The 13699-nt window shown below is 38.0% G+C and overlaps 1 long non-coding RNA gene across 2 annotated transcripts; it reads left to right on the top strand.

The window, feature by feature from the left end:
• Positions 1-12196: 12196 nt before the first annotated feature.
• Positions 12197-13358, top strand: LOC107797572 (uncharacterized). Of its 2 annotated transcripts, none has more exons than XR_001650721.2 (2): positions 12197-12916; positions 13046-13358. It is a non-coding gene; the product is annotated as an uncharacterized LOC107797572 (long non-coding RNA). The 2 variants fall into 2 exon arrangements; XR_012704352.1 differs by having other exon boundaries at positions 12197-12926.
• Positions 13359-13699: the final 341 nt, after the last annotated feature.

The following is a 13699-nucleotide window of genomic DNA, read 5'->3' as shown; positions in this document are numbered from 1 at the left end:
AGTTCCAATTCTAGATCAATTCCCCAACGCCCCTGTTAGACACAGAAGAGGCGGAGGAGGTAGGCTTCGAACAGGGTTAGAATCTACGCGCGGCGGCTCCTCTGGTTCTTCTTCAAGGAGTTTTATCCCAAAAGCCCCTTCTTCTAAAAGTAGGGAAATTCTTGATTCTTCTCAAGAACCCTCAGTTGATGATATAGTTCCCGGCGATTTGTCTTTTGAAAGTGACAAAACGTCTCTTCAAAAACAAATTAAAAATTTAGAAAGAGCCGATACTTACCCAACAATAGTAACCGAGCTTACAATCCCCACCATAAGAAGAGATTGTAACTGGAAGGATAGTCTCTGAATGTCAATTCCTTCCTCAAATCAAAGAATTTCCTCTTTTAGAAGTGGGTATTCTTCTGTTTATACTTACCCCTTCACTTTAGGTTTTAATCCTCCGATTGACCCAGTTATTCTCGATTTTTGTTGTTTCTTTACAATTTGTTTGGCCCAAATCGGTCCATTGGTGTGGAGAACAGTGGCTTGTTTGAGATATTTATCCTCCAAGGCCAATGTCAATTTCACCTTTTCTCACCTCATTCATCTATACCATCCTAACTTAATACGCCATGAGGTTTTTACCTTAACTGCAAGGAGCAAAAAAGTTTTGGTAAATCCTGAGGATGACAAAGATCGTGGATGGTATATCCGTTACGTTGTTGTCCGTACAGTGGACTTGATTGGCGAAACAAATATTCCCTTTCCTGAGAAGTGGAATTTTGAACGTAGGTTTCCTTTTATTTACCGTACCTACTTTTGAGAATTTCAAAAGAAAGTTGTTTTTAACCTCGTCCCTTTTTGGTTTTTTGTAGCAACCATGGGAGATGTGGAACCTATTCCCAACTTTCGTGGTTGGGTAGACTCACTTTTGAAGATTACTTCTAGGGAGCAGAGAACTTGGAAATCAATTTCTTCCTTACATGGCTGGAAGGTCAAAACACATGGTATCCCCCCTTTTATATGATTTTTTTTTACATGTTAAGCACTTTTTCCTCAACTTTAATCATGTATATCCATCCTTTAATCAGGATTTGGCATTAGAGGAATGACGGCTGATGTAGCTATGGCCATTCGCATGTCTGCGAATGCTGCTCTTGATTTGGATAAGGCTCGAGCCTTGCTGCCTAAAAGGAAAGCTACAAAGGAAAGTTCTGAAGAAGAAGAGGAGGGTACCTCCCTAATTACCAGGCCAAGGGTCAGGAGACGAATAATCATTGATGATGAAATTGAAAACACTCCTGCTCGTACCTCCGCCACCGAGCCTGTTTTGATTCAATCTGACGAGGACGCCAAACCAAGATATAATAATGAGTCAATTCAGCATCTTTTTGACAGTGGTTTCGGGAGTGGCGAGCTCGACCCTGTTTTTGATGAAGCTCCTCTTTCCTCATTTGTTCCTATTTCCTCCATTCATCTGCCAGCCGTAAGTATTTCTTTACCAGTTTTGACGACTTTCGTTCTTTTGCCAGTTTCTACCACTCCTATATCCGTTCCCTTGGCTGTTTCTACCGCACCTGCTTCCGCTCCTGTGTTGGTTTCTACATCTTTTACTTCCATTCCTTCCACTGCTCCTCTTCCCTCTGTTCATCATATAGAGACAGGTTCTAGCAGTGGAAGTATGACTATGAGAAGTGTTACTTTGGAGGTTCCTGCCAATCATAGCCTCTTGAGGAAGACCGGCAGAGCCGATGTTTGGCTCGAACCTCTAATTGGAGATATCGAGAAGAAGAAGATGGAGAGCCATAGCTGCTTAACTCTGATGAATGACGTAGTTCATTCTACTTTGAAGGTATTTTTACCAACAAGTTTTTTTTTAATTATCTTCAATCTCTCATTTCCATGACTTACCTCTGTAGGCTAACCTTATTGGCACGGAATTAATGGGAAGAATTTCCCTACTGGAAAGAAAAGCTCGTGAGTCTGAAAAGATTGTCCACGAGGCCGAAGAAATAGCTAGGGGAGCCCAGCTTGAAGCAACCAATTGGAAGGAGCAGTTCGAGAATGCTCAAGGGACCATAGAGGAGTTGCAAGAAGATAAAAATCTCCTGGAGCAGCAAAACCGTGGTTTAACTTCTGAACTGGCAACTGTCAAAGCCTCTTCAAGCCAATTGAAAAGAGACAAAGAGCTTTTGGAATGCTCTTTGTCAGAACAATTATCCAGGGCTAGTGAAGAAGTTAGGGAGCTGAAGGCACTTTTGGCTAGGAAGGAAGAATATGCAGGAGAGTTAGTGCAAAGCTTGACTCAAGCTCAGGCTGACTTACAGACTTCTTCTGACGAGATTCATGCCTTGAAGAGTTCTCATGCTTCTCTTGAAGCTTCCCTTGATTCCCATTTAGCTGAATATCAAATCTTAAAAAACGATCTTGCTATGTGGGAAAAGGAATATGGACTTCTAGAGGAAAATTTTAACATAGAAGTGAGTTGGGCTTTCCTGAAATCTCGTCGTGATGCTTTGACGGAAGCTGCTCAAGAAGGTTTTGACTTGCAGTCTGAACTGGCCAAAGTCGTAGATACCATCGAGAAAAGCCAACAGTCTACTGATACTCCTTCTCCTGCACTTGAAGTTCCTGGAACAGAAGAACTTTTAAATGAAGAAGTGAATACTGCAGCAATTGGGATTACAATTCCTGCTTCAGCTGAAAATGTTGCAATTCCAGCTTCAGAGGGTGAAACTTCTATGACCCAGTCTGTGAAAGTTGAAGCTTCCGTGACTCTTGTTTCCCTCATTGATCCTAACATTTCAAGCTCTGCTGAAACCGTTCCTGTTGCTGCTTCTTCAGAAGTTGCCACCGTGCCTGTGGCTAAAACTGAAATTAATATTGCAACTTCTGATGTGCTAACCCCTTCAATTGGATGATGGTTTTATCCCTTAGTTTTTAAGGGATTTTTTGGTGAAAGTCCCCAGTTATCATAATGGGGCACTTGTATAAACTTTTATTGACTAAGTTTCTACTAAGTCTTTTTAATTATATTAAGAAGTTTTGTTAGTACTTCAATGTGTTCTATTCTTGCCGTTTCCTTACTTATTTAGGACTTATAGAATAGTTTAGCATTTTTATCCTTTGAAAATGCTTTATGATTCTTCTCATGACTTATTAACATGAGGCTTATAAAAGAGGGCCCTTTTATTTTATCGACACTTAATGAAGAAGACGTCTCAACTTCATAATGGTGTTATAATACGATGAAAGAAATAGGAAAACACACGTTTTGTATGAAACAACTTTGGCAAGTTTTTATTCATAAACTTTTAACAAGTGTTTGACTGTTACATGTATTACAATACATCTACAACTTTCTCGTAACTATTTTTCTTGTAACAGATTTGTAAATAACATAAAATAAACAAGGTTTTTCTTCATAACCTATTTCAGTACATAGTCATGACCCTATCTTTACATATTAAGAAGGGTTTGAGAGGTGACTTTGTTTATGAGTTTGAGAGATGACTCTGTTGTTCTCATGAATGCTGAAGACTTCGTAACTTTTTCTCAACACTTGCTTCTTTGTGGCCGATTTTTGTTCGATACTCGTATCTGTTTCTCTACACATATCTGTGTATAATATGTAGTCCCCAAGTGTTTGAGCGGTGAAGTATGAAGCCTCGAGCACTTGTTTATTTCTTTTACTTTGGCCCTTTTCCTGAAACAGAAAGATATACGGGACTCGACGGTGCGATTATAGATGAAGACTGCCTAACTCGTGTGTATTTCCATCAGATTAATTGTAACCCTGGGCTAGGAATTTAAGAATACTCCATTTTGCCTTGCAGGTTGTGACTCATCATTTGGCACGAGTTAGGATATTTTGCCTAGCATCTAAAATCGTTAGTAAAATATTAATAAACCAAGAGAGAAATTTTAACATGATGATACCTGACCGTAGGTACTTTCTTAAAAGTAATATCTTTTTAAGTGGACAACATTCCAATGTGAGGGTAAAACTTTACCATCCATTATTTCCAACTGGTATGCTCCTTTTCCTGCAATGCCACGGACTTTGTATGGTCCTTCCCATGTTGGACTTAGCTTTCCTGAGTTAGCAGCTTTTGCAGATTGGAACACCTTTTTAAGCACGAAGTCCCCAATTTTGAAAAATCTGAGGCGTGCTTTCCTATTGTAATATCGTTCTATTACTTGCTTTTATGCTGCCATCCTTATCAAAGCAGCTTCTCTTCTTCCTTCAAGTAAATCTAGGCTAACCCGCATCTCTTCATTATTAGATTCCTCCGTTGCCTGATCGTATCGTGTGCTTGGCTCACCTATTTCAACTGGAATTAAGGCTTCCGTACCATAAACCATCGAAAATGGTGTTTCTCCAGTGCCTGTTTTGGTCGTTGTACGATAAGCCCATAGTACTCCAGGTAACACCTCAGGCCAATTACCTTTTGAATCTTGTAACCTCTTTTTCAAGTTATTGATAATAACTTTGTTAGTTGATTCTGCTTGTCCATTCCCCACTGGATGATATGGCGTAGACGTTATTCTTTTGATCTGCCAACTTCGAAGAAATTCTGTAACTTGTGCTCCAATGAATTGTGGTCCATTGTCACACACGATCTCCTTTGGTACTGCAAAGTGGCATATTATATTTCGCCATATGAAGTCTTTAACTTCTTTTTCTCGTACCTGTTTAACTGCCCCTGCTTCTACCCATTTAGTGAAATAATCTGTAAGTACAAGTAGAAATTTTACCTGACCTTTTGCTTGTGGAAGTGGACCTACGATATCCATTCCCCATTTCATAAAGGGCCATGGGGCTAAAACAGGATGTAGTAACTCAGCTGGTCTGTGCATATTATTGCCGTACCTTTGACATTTATCACATTTGGACACAAAACTGGTTGCCTCTTCTTCCATCTTAGGCCAATAATATCCTGTGCGAATTAACGTTCTTACCAGTGACCGTCCTCCTGCGTGATTCCCACAATGTCCTTCATGTACTTCTCTCATGACATATTCAGTTTGAGAGGGTCCGAGACACCTTGCTAGTGGTCCGCCGAACATCTTTCGATAAAGATTTCCTTGATATAAACAATATCGTGCAGCTTTTTTGCGAAGCGCGTAAGCCTTTCCTTTGTCATTAGGCACGGTTCCGTGCTGTAAAAAGGCAACAATTTCATTTCTCCAATCCCATGTTAGATGATTAAAATTTACCTCGTTTTTATCAGGTTCAAGAACGGAATGAAATAGATGTATGACTGAAGCATCTGTATTGTTTGCCACGTCTGTTGCGGATGCAAGGTTTGCTAAAGCATCTGACTCTACATTCTCATCTCTTGGGATCTGCACTACTTTCCAAGTTTGGAATTGCTTTATTAACTCCCGTACCTTTGCGAGGTATTCTTGCATTCGTGACTCTCTGGCTGTATAAGTCCCCAGCATCTGATTAACCACGAGTTGAGAATCACTCTTGATTATAATCCGTGTTATGCCGAGTTCTCGTGCCAATTCTAAACCTGCAATTACAGCCTCATACTCTGCTTCATTGTTAGTTATAGAATGATATTTTATAGCCTGTCTAATGGTCTCACCCGCAGGTGGTACGAGGACTATTCCTAGGCCTGCCCCTTTTACATTAGATGAACCGTCAGTGTATAAAACCCAAGTCCCCGAGTTCGCACCATTAAAAACTAGTAATTCTTTTTCTGCTTCTAAATGCATCCCCTGGCTAAAATCAGCCACGAAATCAGCTAGTACTTGAGACTTTATAGCGGTCCTAGGTTGATAAATAACTTCATACTCACTTAGTTCTATAGCCCATTTTGCTAATCTTCCTGAAAGTTCGTGTTTATGCAAAATATTTCGAAGTGGAAAAGCAGTAACTACTACAATGGGATGACATTGAAAATAAGGTCTTAACTTTCTAGATGCCATGATCAAAGCTAATGCTAATTTTTCTAGCTGTGGGTATCGTGTCTCAGCTTCCAATAAGGACTTACTTACATAATAAATAGGAGATTGTTTACCTTGGTCCTCGCGGACTAAAACAGCACTTACTGCGACTTCAGATACGGCCAGATAAATGAGAAGTTTTTCCCCCACCTTCAGTTTTGCCAACAACGGTGGTTTTGACAAATAAGCTTTCAAATTTCTAAGGGCTTGTTGACAATCTTCATTCCATTCAAATGATCTTGCTTTTTAAGTGCAGAGAAAAACTTAAAACACCTTTCCGAGGATTTGAAAATAAATCTCCCCAAAGCTGCAATTCTTCCCGTTAATCTTTGTACTTCCTTTTTATTAGTAAGTATATCCGGGATTTCTTCTATTGCTTTGATCTGAGAAGGATTCACTTCAATACCACGATTAGAAACAAGAAAACCCAAAAACTTACCTGATGCAACTCCAAATGCACATTTTTCTGGGTTGAGTTTCATATTAAATTTTCGCAAAATTTCAAAAGTAACAGATAGATGAGAAATATGATCGTGAGATTGCTGGGTTTTGACGAGCATATCGTCTATATATACCTCCATTGTTTTCCCTAAATGTTCTTGGAACATTTTGGTGACCAACCTTTGATAGGTTGCCCCAGCATTTTTGAGGCCAAAGGACATTACTTTATAACAGTAAGTCCCCCTGTCTGTGATGAAAGAAGTTTTTTCTTCATTACCAGGATCCATTTTAATTTGATTATATCCTGAGTATGCATCTAAAAAACTTAAAAGTTCATGACCTGCGGTTGCATCAATTAGTTGGTCTATATGCGGTAAGGGAAAGGAATCTTTTGGACAGGCTTTATTTAAATCGGTATAATCTACACAAACACGCCACTTACCATTTTTCTTGGGTACGACCACCGTATTAGCTAACCAAGTAGGATATTTTACCTCACGGATTGATCCGATTTTTAATAATTTTTGGACTTCATCCTGAATCACCTGGTTCTTGAAAGTACCTTGTTTCTGTTTCTTTTGCTTTATTGGTGTGAAAGAAGGGTCCTCATTGAGTTTGTGAGTCATCACATTTGGTGGAATCCCTGTCATGTCAGTGTAGGACCAAGCAAAGCAGTCTAAGTTAGCTTTTAAAAATTTGATTATCATACCTCGCATGTTCGTACTTAAATTGGCCCCGACATAAACCTTCCGTTTAGGCCATTGATCAAATAACATCACTGCCTCAAGCTCTTCAATTGTCGTTTTGATGCTTTCATTTCTTCAGGTTCTTGAATTGTGTCAGGTCTTGAGTCCAAATCCGTCTTTTCCTGTTCAGTTGAAGTTTGATCTTTTTTACCTTCAACTGTTTCCTGTAATTGCTACTTTTCTTTATTTTCGGCGCTCGTACTTGTTACAGCATTGACACTTTTAGCCATCTGCTGATCCCCACGAATTTGGCAAATTCCCCATGGTGATGGGAATTTAATAACCTGATGTAGAGTTGATGGGACAACGTCCATATCGTGTATCCATGGTCTCCTCATGATCATATTGTAGGCCATTTCCATATCAACTACCTGAAATTTAGTTTCCTTCACAACACCCATAGCAAAAGTTGTTAGAAATACCTCACCTTTTGTTACTACACTTGAATTGTCAAAGCCTGACAAGGTGTGCGCCTTGGGTATCATTTTGTCTTCAGCTTGCATTTCTCGTAGTACCCTTAGTAATATAATATTTATAGAACTCCCTGGATCAATCAAAACTCGTTTTACATTAGTATCATGTACAAGTAAAGATATTACCAGTGCGTCATTATGTGGAGTTGTCACTCCTTCGGTATCTGCGTCATCGAACGAAATACTTTCATTTTCAAGGACCTGCCGCACCCGTTTCCCGTGTGTAATTGTTACCTTAGAAACCTTGTTGGAGGCTGTGTAGGTTACGCCGTGAATGTCCTCTCCCCCGCTTATGACATTCACTGTCCTCTTGGGTGAAGGAGGTTGTGGTGGCTCTTGTCTGTTTTTCATATAAGCTTGTTTTCCTTTCTCACTAAATAACTCAGTGAGGTACCCTTGCTTCAATAAATGATCCACTTCACTCTGCAGGAATCTGCATTCTGAAGTTTTGTGCCCGTGATCGTTGTGAAATTCGCACCAATGATCCGGATTGCGTCTACTTGGATTTGACCGCATCTCTTTTGGCCACCGTACCTTATCTCCCATGCTTCTTAAAACAGCTATGAGCTCGGAGGTAGAGACATTAAAATTATATCCACCGAATAGTGCCTTTAAACTCCGGTCATCATCTCGTGATTCTTGTCTATTCCGATCATTCCTGAACTTTGAAGAAGAGCCAGAATCCCAGTTCCTCGATTTTTGATCATATTACTGGCTATCTTGTTTCGACCGTGGGTCCTTTCCTGCGGGTCCCATATATGGATCGTACCTATTTTTACCTGATCTTTTTTCGGTTTCTGACCTTCGGGTACCGCCCCTTTCTTCATGATGGAGCTTAGGTACGGTATCTTCTTCGATTCGCAGCTTCGTGCTATACCTGTTGTAAACATCATTCCATGTGGTTGCAGGAAATTCTTGAAGACTTTCTTTGAGTCATCTCGTGGCTTCAGAACTTTTGTCATTTAAATTACTTGCAAAAGCTATAGCAGCCCAATTGTCAGGCACACGAGGTAGAGTCATTCTTTCACGCTGGAATCTATCAACAAAGTTTCTAAGCAACTCCGAATCCCCTTGTTTGATTTTGAAAATATCTTCCATCCTTTTCTCAACCTTTTGTGCTCCCGAATGTGCTTTAATAAAAGAATCTGCAAGCTCAGCAAAAGAATTAATAGAATTTTCAGATAAAAGAGAATACCAGGTTAATGCACCCTTGGTGAGTGTTTCTCCAAATTTCTTGACCAATACTGATTCAATTTCTTGTTTGGTCAAGTCGTTGCCTTTTACGCCGGTTGTAAATGCAGTCATGTGGTCACGTGGGTCTGTAGTACCATCATATTTCGGGATGTCAGGCATTTTGAACTTTTTCGGAATTGGAAGGGGAGCAGCACTAGGCTTCCATGGTTGTTGTGAGTATTTGTCCATGTCTACTCCTTTTATTACAGGTGGAACTCCAGGGATTTGTTCAATACGCTCATTTTGTTCCTTAAGCTGTTTCTGCAAGGTTAGTACTAAATTTTGCAAATACGAATTATTTAAATTACCTGGTCCCCCTTCTTGTGGTTCACTGGGGGTTGCTCCGTTTCCAGAATTATCAAGACCAGAACGGGGGTTCTCCAATGTATTATTATTAGGAGTTGGTGTAGGTGGCGCAGCAGGCAATCGACTAACAAGTGCCTGAAGAGCTTTGCCGACCTGTGCATCAATTAGCTTTTGCAAAGCTTCAGTTGTAACTCCTTCAAAATGTTCAGATTGCTCTTGTTGATCAGCACGGGATTCAGTAACAGGAGTGCCTTCACGAGATTGACGTGGTGAATTTAGAGGAGAGGGAACCACGTTATCTTGATTTTGATGTATTTGATTCTCATGGTTTCCCAATGTGTTATTACTATTGTTGTCGAGCGTTGTTGTTTGACATGATGACGACAATAGATAAGATATAGCTTAAAAGGAAAGATTATCAGATTCCCGGCAACGGAACCAATTTGTTTAACCAAAAATCTGAGTCTTTGGTCAAAGCTAAAAAGAAATTCGGGTTACTGATAATCAGGAGACAAAAATAAAATACTTGAGAATGATGGTAAAAAACAAATAGATGTGTATTTCAATAAATTCTCAATAGTATTCCGTGTCCTTACAAATGATGATACTTCTTCCTTTTATAGATAATTCTAGGTAAAGGAATGAAGCCTCAGCTTTAATGAAATAATCATGAGTAATAAATGACATTAAATAAGCCGTTATACAATCATTCCTATTAAATATCAATTTCGTAACGTATCAAGTATTTAATAATGAATTTGGACTCTTTTCTGTCATCAGATCTTTGCTTTTAATGCCTTCTATCCGTTGGCTGTAAATAATTTAAATTGGTACGAGACTCGTATTTATACGTCGTCTCGTGCCTATTTAAATTCTTCTTCCCGTGATTGTTTCCATCCGTGCCTCTTAGTCAATTGCTGCGCTTTGACTATTTAACTAATCCACGTGTCATGCCACATCATCTTTTAATATAAACTCAGTTTTTTTCCAATACAATCCTATTACGATTTGTCTTTAGGCCTCCAATACTATTGAATCGCCTCTTCTCCGAGCAAAAAGGAACAAATCGTGAATTCCTATAGCTAAACCAATAAACACAAAAATGGGGCAGAGGAAGATGTAGCAATGGACGATAAAGCAAAGCGAATGGGGTAATCTTTCCATATTGGTTTATAGTTTTGTTACGACTAGGTAAATAAATGTTAAAGTTCAATAGACTTTTCATTTCTTTGATGATGGACCAATATTCGTTTCGGGTATAGACAACAAACCTAACAATGATTTCCTACCAGTCTAGCCATGAATTCGATATTAATAATAGATAGAATTTGGACCTAGGTGTTTTTTTCTTTCATAATAAATGGTTGGTATTTTTTGTAGGAAACTGAGCTCCACTAGATCATTTATTTCTTGATCTTTATTTGTGTAACAGCTTTTATTCTTGTCTTTAGCTCCTCTATGAGTGGTCGCTTTCGTTTACAAGCTTGCAAGGAGTGATGATTATGTTTGTTAATAATATTAATCACAATGTGAGAGTACTGAAATTCATTTAATATGTAATTAGCTATTTCACATCAAGTTCTAACTATATAAGAAAACAACACAAAATGATAAGTTAAAATCCCAACAAATGAGTATAAGGAAAAGATGATTTTACAGTATGTTTACAAAAGAAGCATAAGTCTGAATTTATAGGTTACAATTGTAACAACGATTTTGACCGTTTTGGAGTAAATGCATCACTTTTGCCTTCCGGCCCAATTCTCATTTTTGCGAGTGCAACTCATTTGATTTATAGTTCTTAATTATTAATTATTTAACCGATAAAAGACTCTTCCTTTTGAATTATTATTCACTTACTTTTCAATACAACCTTGCTACAGGTGCTATATCTAATGGAGTGACAGGACCCGAGACCGAAGTCGAAATGTGGATTTTGCCGGAGTAACTTTTGCTTAAATAATGTTTATTATTTTAGAGCTCATTCATTAACAGTTAAAGCTGTTGTTCTAAAATCCACAACACATAAGATTAAAATTCTGACTCCGTCTCTGGAATGACAACCAAGGTGCATAGCACCATAGGTAAATAAAAGTGGCCAGATTGATCACACTACGTTCATGTAATACGATAGTGATAAAGATTGAGATCACCATAGTACTATATACGGAGCCATTTATAATGCTTTCGCATCCAGAGTAGATCACAATAATGCTTTAAAAATGATTATTCATCAATCTTTAGGCAGAAATAATTGAGAAAAGCCTAAATGATGGTTTCTTTTAACACAAAAGTGGAGTACCTCATTTCTCCAAAACATGTATATACATCATGACTCTCATTTCTAGTGGTCCTTACTATATTACGTTGCAGGTTGAAATAATAATTAGTAAGCATTTACACCTACATGTTCAGTGTCTATATGTGTGTATAAATATGTGCAGACAGACTAGCAGCTAATTAATATAGTGAAAATGAAATTGTTTGCCTTTCACTGTCCTTTTTCCCCTCCTCTCAAACGGAGTGTTGGACGTACGGGCAAAACTAAAAAGTTCGGCAAAAGAAAAAAAAATTGTTATATATTCATATAGTATGAGAAATAACTTAAAATTCCTTTTGATGATTATAATTTTGTCCTTCTTCCTTTTCGGGTTTTCAAATCTTATCTTTCAGTTCACAGATAATTTAGAAAAATAAGGATAATAAATATACCGTGCTAAGTTCTACTATTTTTCTTGTTTCTCAAAAAAGCCTGCATGCATCTCTAGTGAATTGAGAAAAAAATGAATTGTTTATTGTAAAGCAATTAATGAGACAAAAAATTCGACAGCACGAGTCACTATAGTTATCTCTATTGTCTTAAAATAGCGTGCCAAAAACTTCATTTTTAAATTGAATGTTGTGAGCCGACAAATAACAATTATTTTTATCCCGTTAAGACACACATCCATCACTAGTACATTTAACTTGGTTTTGCATAATAAAAATAGCAGATTTATCTGGCAAAGTTTTGATCACCCAACCAATTCACTTTCTGGGTCTAAGCTTTAAAAGCTAAAAGCTCATCTAGGCTAGTTAGCAGAAAGCCCAATAAAGAGCCTGTTGATGGGCCTTATAGTTTTGTCCTGGAAGGGAGACATTCCATCTTCTTTCACATTTGGGATCTTTACACAAATAGTCAGTTGGATTCACTATTTATTATTTTGATTGGTATACAGAGACTATACATATATTCTACATCTATTGACTATTTTTTAATTTAAGAGATTAGGGGTGTGGCTATTTAATTTAATTGTTCTGCATTTTTTTCCTTTTACTGCTTTCGGATTGTTTGTGGTACTTAACCAACTGGAAATCAGCTGGCAATAAGCATTTTCCCTTAGAGAGCTCAGGTTTTAAGCGTAAAAAATGGATCAATTGAAGCCGCTGAACTAGGGATGTGCATTTGGATCCAATGCGCTCAATTCGGACTTTCGAATTTCGGATATGGATTATATTTTTTAAAATTTCGGATATCCGAATCGAATTCGGATTGGTATCGATCCGAAATACAAAATCCGGAATTATTAGGATATGTATTTTTAAACTTTAATTTTAGGGTTAGGTCTTATCTCATCGAGACTCTCTGTCTCTAAGTTTTGTGCAGAGAGACTGCTGCTCTGTTCCGCCTCTCTTCTCTGTGTTCTGACTATTGGCGGCGACTAGATGACGCCTCTTCCTTTATCGACTCGAATAATCCTATGAATTCAGCTTGCCTAACCTTGCAGCAGAGATCTTTTGGTATAAAACGGTCTGGAATTGTGAAAGAAGATCTAAGTCATGCCTGCATTTTATGTATTATGAGATCAGTAATTGCCTTGTATGTTGCTAAGGTGTGTGTTGACAAATTTTGTTCTGTTGTTGATGCAGAATGAATGAAATGATGCGTGGTCAGAGAGGATGGAGGGAGCTGGCTGCGTTAGCGGATAATTTTGCAATAGCCTTAATAGTATGTATAATCCGATCCGATATTCCGAGATATTTATTCGATCCAAATTTTAAAATCTGATCCGATGTTAATTCGGATTGGATTCGGATTGCATTTTATAGAATCCGAAATCTAATTTTCAATTCGAATATGTTAAATCCAATCCGATCCATGAGCAACCCTACTTTGAACTCATGGACAATACCATTTTGGTGATTGGTTGACTATATATTAGTTAATAATCTGTTTCTCGTATTTATTGTGCTACTTTCTTCAGATTGGGCAACTTTATCCAACTATTAAATCGTCTAAACATAGTTTTTTTACAACTGCCAGCAATGTAAATACACACAATAATATAATTTGTATATCAGCTCTTTGACACATTTTGCCAAATCCTCATGTTTTAAGCATTAATAACGAAGTTTAGACAAATCTTGTAGTAGTAGTAGATCTTGGTTATAAAGGAAGAAGCGAAATCAGAGAACTAACATAGTCTAAGTCAAAAGTTAATTACATCCTGTTGTTCGTGTGACCAATTGAAGAGTGGTTGAATTAACACGTCTTGTGGCATTGGCCATGGATGTATTATTATT

The sequence above is a fragment of the Nicotiana tabacum genome, chromosome 3, assembly GCF_000715075.1.
Source record: "Nicotiana tabacum cultivar K326 chromosome 3, ASM71507v2, whole genome shotgun sequence".
Classification (NCBI taxonomy): Eukaryota; Viridiplantae; Streptophyta; class Magnoliopsida; order Solanales; family Solanaceae; genus Nicotiana; species Nicotiana tabacum.
This window is presented reverse-complemented; position numbering and strand designations above follow the sequence as displayed.